This window comes from Mytilus edulis, unplaced genomic scaffold (assembly GCF_963676685.1).
Source record: "Mytilus edulis unplaced genomic scaffold, xbMytEdul2.2 SCAFFOLD_995, whole genome shotgun sequence".
NCBI lineage: Eukaryota > Metazoa > Mollusca > Bivalvia > Mytilida > Mytilidae > Mytilus > Mytilus edulis.
The window spans coordinates 23,091-29,090 of record NW_027267998.1 but is presented as its reverse complement, the minus strand read 5'-3'; the positions used below and the strand labels follow the sequence as shown (position 1 = coordinate 29,090).

The following is a 6,000-nucleotide window of genomic DNA, read 5'->3' as shown; positions in this document are numbered from 1 at the left end:
GCACATGTCAGTGTAATAATGTATTCTCGTTCCTAAAAAGAAACTATGAATTTTTAGCGTTACGGAAAAACGCGGGGGAAAAGAATTACGTCCCCCTTCTACTGTTTCAATCATCGTTAATAGCGACGTCGCCTCAGAACGAGGGCAAACGATGGAAACTGCAGTCGGCCGGTAAGTTTTTCCTCCTTCTAAAATTTATTTAAAAATAGCTGTACCGGTCAATTCCTTAAAAAAAAATAGAACAGATGAACTGTTTATATTTGTGTTAACTAAACGAGACAGTGAAAAGTCCGTGCAGATTGTGAAAAAGCGTTGAATTTATTTTGTGATTAAAGAAATTTCCTAGAAATTTCCTAGGCTTTAAAAACTGCGTTCGTCGGACCTAGGATGAATCAACATGATCATGTTATTTCGTTCGATTAAGATTAAATACGTATACGTATGATATACGTTTAAAAATGTATTCTCGCGACTTGCCGTATTTCACAAGCGCTTTTTATTTTCACACCCGTTTTGTCATGCAGAAATCGTTTCATGCTGTCAGGTATTTGAAGCAAATCAAGATCTCGTGTTTCGTGTGCTTTTTGTATATAAATTTGCAAAAGTTGTGTAGCTTTGGTTAAAATTAAAACACCGTGTTTGAGTAAGAAATAGGATTTGTAGGCTTTGGAAACTCGGAGAGATTTGAGTATCGCTTCTCGGCCTTTTGGCTAAGATCAAAGTGTAGTATCTGTTCTTATCAGCTTAATATCTGATACGTACCCCCATGTGGGTACTTCGATATTAAACTGATTTTTGCAACTAGGTGAGATGTTAGGTGCTTGCACCGCTCTTGCCACGAGTTGGCCTGGTATTGCAGTACCTCCAGGATCGGCTCACTCCCCTATTTGGGGAGAAAATAAATTATAAATAGAAAAGTAGCTTTCCCTTCAATAGCCTGCGAAACAGCCCCAGTAAAATATTCTCTAATGCTTTTCACTGCTACATGTGTACTTTTTCTATATATCTTTCTTAGTATTCTTTTTAAGGAGTTTGTGTAAATTGTATAGTTTTACTCATTGTTGTAAATAATTTTACTTCTCGTGCATGTGAAATAAGTTGCATTTTATTTTATGTCTGTTCTCTAAAAAGTTATTTTCTTTCCTTGTAATGTAATATTTTTGTTGTCGCTTTCTTGTATTTATAACAGCACATGTCAGTGTAATAATGTATTCTCGTTCCTAAAAAGAAACTATGAATTTTTAGCGTTACGGAAAAACGCGGGGAAAAGAATTACGTCCCCTTCTACTGTTTCAATCATCGTTAATAGCGACGTCGCCTCAGAACGAGGGCAAACGATGGAAACTGCAGTCGGCCGGTAAGTTTTTTCCTCCTTCTAAAATTTATTTAAAAATAGCTGTACCGGTCAATTCCTTAAAAAAAAATAGAACAGATGAACTGTTTATATTTGTGTTAACTAAACGAGACAGTGAAAAGTCCGTGCAGATTGTGAAAAAGCGTTGAATTTATTTTGTGATTAAAGAAATTTCCTAGAAATTTCCTAGGCTTTAAAAACTGCGTTCGTCGGACCTAGGATGAATCAACATGATCATGTTATTTCGTTCGATTAAGATTAAATACGTATACGTATGATATACGTTTAAAAATGTATTCTCGCGACTTGCCGTATTTCACAAGCCGCTTTTATTTTCACACCCGTTTTGTCATGCAGAAATCGTTTCATGCTGTCAGGTATTTGAAGCAAATCAAGATCTCGTGTTTCGTGTGCTTTTTGTATATAAATTTGCAAAAGTTGTGTAGCTTTGGTTAAAATTAAAACACCGTGTTTGAGTAAGAAATAGGATTTGTAGGCTTTGGAAACTCGGAGAGATTTGAGTATCGCTTCTCGGCCTTTTGGCTAAGATCAAAGTGTAGTATCTGTTCTTATCAGCTTAATATCTGATACGTACCCCATGTGGGTACTTCGATATTAAACTGATTTTTGCAACTAGGTGAGATGTTAGGTGCTTTGCACCGCTCTTGCCACGAGTTGGCCTGGTATTGCAGTACCTCCAGGATCGGCTCACTCCCCTATTTGGGGAGAAAATAAATTAAAATAGAAAAGTAGCTTTCCCTTCAATAGCCTGCGAAACAGCCCCAGTAAAATATTCTCTAATGCTTTTCACTGCTACATGTGTACTTTTTCTATATATCTTTCTTAGTATTCTTTTTAAGGAGTTTGTGTAAATTGTATAGTTTTACTCATTGTTGTAAATAATTTTACTTCTCGTGCATGTGAAATAAGTTTGCATTTTATTTTATGTCTGTTCTCTAAAAAGTTATTTTCTTTCCTTGTAATGTAATATTTTTGTTGTCGCTTTCTTGTATTTATAACAGCACATGTCAGTGTAATAATGTATTCTCGTTCCTAAAAAGAAACTATGAATTTTTAGCGTTACGGAAAAACGCGGGGAAAAGAATTACGTCCCCTTCTACTGTTTCAATCATCGTTAATAGCGACGTCGCCTCAGAACGAGGGCAAACGATGGAAACTGCAGTCGGCCGGTAAGTTTTTTCCTCCTTCTAAAATTTATTTAAAAATAGCTGTACCGGTCAATTCCTTAAAAAAAAATAGAACAGATGAACTGTTTATATTTGTGTTAACTAAACGAGACAGTGAAAAGTCCGTGCAGATTGTGAAAAAGCGTTGAATTTATTTTGTGATTAAAGAAATTTCCTAGAAATTTCCTAGGCTTTAAAAACTGCGTTCGTCGGACCTAGGATGAATCAACATGATCATGTTATTTCGTTCGATTAAGATTAAATACGTATACGTATGATATACGTTTAAAAATGTATTCTCGCGACTTGCCGTATTTCACAAGCCGCTTTTTATTTTCACACCCGTTTTGTCATGCAGAAATCGTTTCATGCTGTCAGGTATTTGAAGCAAATCAAGATCTCGTGTTTCGTGTGCTTTTTGTATATAAATTTGCAAAAGTTGTGTAGCTTTGGTTAAAATTAAAACACCGTGTTTGAGTAAGAAATAGGATTTGTAGGCTTTGGAAACTCGGAGAGATTTGAGTATCGCTTCTCGGCCTTTTGGCTAAGATCAAAGTGTAGTATCTGTTCTTATCAGCTTAATATCTGATACGTACCCCATGTGGGTACTTCGATATTAAACTGATTTTTGCAACTAGGTGAGATGTTAGGTGCTTGCACCGCTCTTGCCACGAGTTGGCCTGGTATTGCAGTACCTCCAGGATCGGCTCACTCCCCTATTTGGGGAGAAAATAAATTAAAATAGAAAAGTAGCTTTCCCTTCAATAGCCTGCGAAACAGCCCCAGTAAAATATTCTCTAATGCTTTTCACTGCTACATGTGTACTTTTTCTATATATCTTTCTTAGTATTCTTTTTAAGGAGTTTGTGTAAATTGTATAGTTTTACTCATTGTTGTAAATAATTTTACTTCTCGTGCATGTGAAATAAGTTGCATTTTATTTTATGTCTGTTCTCTAAAAAGTTATTTTCTTTCCTTGTAATGTAATATTTTTGTTGTCGCTTTCTTGTATTTATAACAGCACATGTCAGTGTAATAATGTATTCTCGTTCCTAAAAAGAAACTATGAATTTTTAGCGTTACGGAAAAACGCGGGGAAAAGAATTACGTCCCCTTCTACTGTTTCAATCATCGTTAATAGCGACGTCGCCTCAGAACGAGGGCAAACGATGGAAACTGCAGTCGGCCGGTAAGTTTTTTCCTCCTTCTAAAATTTATTTAAAAATAGCTGTACCGGTCAATTCCTTAAAAAAAAAATAGAACAGATGAACTGTTTATATTTGTGTTAACTAAACGAGACAGTGAAAAGTCCGTGCAGATTGTGAAAAAGCGTTGAATTTATTTTGTGATTAAAGAAATTTCCTAGAAATTTCCTAGGCTTTAAAAACTGCGTTCGTCGGACCTAGGATGAATCAACATGATCATGTTATTTCGTTCGATTAAGATTAAATACGTATACGTATGATATACGTTTAAAAATGTATTCTCGCGACTTGCCGTATTTCACAAGCCGCTTTTTATTTTCACACCCGTTTTGTCATGCAGAAATCGTTTCATGCTGTCAGGTATTTGAAGCAAATCAAGATCTCGTGTTTCGTGTGCTTTTTGTATATAAATTTGCAAAAGTTGTGTAGCTTTGGTTAAAATTAAAACACCGTGTTTGAGTAAGAAATAGGATTTGTAGGCTTTGGAAACTCGGAGAGATTTGAGTATCGCTTCTCGGCCTTTTGGCTAAGATCAAAGTGTAGTATCTGTTCTTATCAGCTTAATATCTGATACGTACCCCATGTGGGTACTTCGATATTAAACTGATTTTTGCAACTAGGTGAGATGTTAGGTGCTTGCCACCGCTCTTGCCACGAGTTGGCCTGGTATTGCAGTACCTCCAGGATCGGCTCACTCCCCTATTTGGGGAGAAAATAAATTAAAATAGAAAAGTAGCTTTCCCTTCAATAGCCTGCGAAACAGCCCCAGTAAAATATTCTCTAATGCTTTTCACTGCTACATGTGTACTTTTTCTATATATCTTTCTTAGTATTCTTTTTAAGGAGTTTGTGTAAATTGTATAGTTTTACTCATTGTTGTAAATAATTTACTTCTCGTGCATGTGAAATAAGTTGCATTTTATTTTATGTCTGTTCTCTAAAAAGTTATTTTCTTTCCTTGTAATGTAATATTTTTGTTGTCGCTTTCTTGTATTTATAACAGCACATGTCAGTGTAATAATGTATTCTCGTTCCTAAAAAGAAACTATGAATTTTTAGCGTTACGGAAAAACGCGGGGAAAAGAATTACGTCCCCTTCTACTGTTTCAATCATCGTTAATAGCGACGTCGCCTCAGAACGAGGGCAAACGATGGAAACTGCAGTCGGCCGGTAAGTTTTTTCCTCCTTCTAAAATTTATTTAAAAATAGCTGTACCGGTCAATTCCTTAAAAAAAAATAGAACAGATGAACTGTTTATATTTGTGTTAACTAAACGAGACAGTGAAAAGTCCGTGCAGATTGTGAAAAAGCGTTGAATTTATTTTGTGATTAAAGAAATTTCCTAGAAATTTCCTAGGCTTTAAAAACTGCGTTCGTCGGACCTAGGATGAATCAACATGATCATGTTATTTCGTTCGATTAAGATTAAATACGTATACGTATGATATACGTTTAAAAATGTATTCTCGCGACTTGCCGTATTTCACAAGCCGCTTTTTATTTTCACACCCGTTTTGTCATGCAGAAATCGTTTCATGCTGTCAGGTATTTGAAGCAAATCAAGATCTCGTGTTTCGTGTGCTTTTTGTATATAAATTTGCAAAAGTTGTGTAGCTTTGGTTAAAATTAAAACACCGTGTTTGAGTAAGAAATAGGATTTGTAGGCTTTGGAAACTCGGAGAGATTTGAGTATCGCTTCTCGGCCTTTTGGCTAAGATCAAAGTGTAGTATCTGTTCTTATCAGCTTAATATCTGATACGTACCCCATGTGGGTACTTCGATATTAAACTGATTTTTGCAACTAGGTGAGATGTTAGGTGCTTGCACCGCTCTTGCCACGAGTTGGCCTGGTATTGCAGTACCTCCAGGATCGGCTCACTCCCCTATTTGGGGAGAAAATAAATTAAAATAGAAAAGTAGCTTTCCCTTCAATAGCCTGCGAAACAGCCCCAGTAAAATATTCTCTAATGCTTTTCACTGCTACATGTGTACTTTTTCTATATATCTTTCTTAGTATTCTTTTTAAGGAGTTTGTGTAAATTGTATAGTTTTACTCATTGTTGTAATAATTTTACTTCTCGTGCATGTGAAATAAGTTGCATTTTATTTTATGTCTGTTCTCTAAAAAGTTATTTTCTTTCCTTGTAATGTAATATTTTTGTTGTCGCTTTCTTGTATTTATAACAGCACATGTCAGTGTAATAATGTATTCTCGTTCCTAAAAAGAAACTATGAATTTTTAGCGTTACGGAA

General features: G+C 35.5%; 5 non-coding genes across 5 annotated transcripts; all 5 read left to right on the top strand.

Annotated features, from left to right (window-relative positions):
• The first annotated feature begins 690 nt into the window (after nt 1–690).
• Nucleotides 691–884, top strand: LOC139506593 (U2 spliceosomal RNA). Its single transcript, XR_011660260.1, has one exon. It is a non-coding gene; the product is annotated as a U2 spliceosomal RNA (small nuclear RNA).
• Nucleotides 885–1,877: 993 nt separating this feature from the next.
• Nucleotides 1,878–2,071, top strand: LOC139506592 (U2 spliceosomal RNA). Its single transcript, XR_011660259.1, has one exon. It is a non-coding gene; the product is annotated as a U2 spliceosomal RNA (small nuclear RNA).
• A 994-nt stretch (nt 2,072–3,065) lies between these two features.
• Nucleotides 3,066–3,258, top strand: LOC139506591 (U2 spliceosomal RNA). Its single transcript, XR_011660258.1, has one exon. It is a non-coding gene; the product is annotated as a U2 spliceosomal RNA (small nuclear RNA).
• Nucleotides 3,259–4,252: 994 nt separating this feature from the next.
• LOC139506594 (U2 spliceosomal RNA) lies at nt 4,253–4,446 on the top strand. The gene has a single exon (XR_011660261.1). It is a non-coding gene; the product is annotated as a U2 spliceosomal RNA (small nuclear RNA).
• Nucleotides 4,447–5,438: 992 nt separating this feature from the next.
• LOC139506590 (U2 spliceosomal RNA) lies at nt 5,439–5,631 on the top strand. Its single transcript, XR_011660257.1, has one exon. It is a non-coding gene; the product is annotated as a U2 spliceosomal RNA (small nuclear RNA).
• The last annotated feature ends 369 nt before the right edge of the window (nt 5,632–6,000 follow it).